Source organism: Eleutherodactylus coqui, unplaced genomic scaffold, assembly GCF_035609145.1.
Source record: "Eleutherodactylus coqui strain aEleCoq1 unplaced genomic scaffold, aEleCoq1.hap1 HAP1_SCAFFOLD_301, whole genome shotgun sequence".
Lineage (NCBI taxonomy): Eukaryota > Metazoa > Chordata > Amphibia > Anura > Eleutherodactylidae > Eleutherodactylus > Eleutherodactylus coqui.
This window is the reverse complement of record NW_027102608.1, coordinates 17194-17777: the sequence shown is the minus strand read 5'-3', so window position 1 is coordinate 17777 and position 584 is coordinate 17194.

Here is a 584-nt window from a genome sequence, read left to right as displayed (position 1 = left end):
CGGCGGCGTCAGGAATTCATCCGCCGGCCGAAAATGAAGATCCGGCCGTGAGGAACAGCTGACATTCCCCGCCCGCTACGGATAGGTAAATGCTTTTAAATTTCTATTTTCAGCGCTCATGTCCGCGGGGCAGGAGGGACCCGCTGCAGATTCTACATGTAGAATCTGCAGCGGATCTGATTTTCCCCGTGGACATGAGGCCTAAGAAATATCCAATCCAATGTATGCCTCCATGTATCATATACAGAGCCTTTCAGAGAATAGGCTTCCTTGGGTAAGGATGAGCCAGAAGTTTCAATAGTCCATCCTAAATCGCCCTCAAACACATGGAGGATAGATGTCACATAGATTCCTTCAAGATCCTTATTATTTGCCACAAACAATATTTATGGATATATGAGTTTCTAAATGTTGTTTAAATAGATGAAAGAAGTGTAAGTTCATTGTACTTGAGAAAGTCGCGGTTCTTGCAACGAAACACGTTGTGCTGTGTTATTATGGAATAAGGACCATTACTGCTGATTCGGAGGATTACATCGGGTCTTTCCTGCTGGAGCGCCGAGACCCTTTTTTGTTCTGTTCCT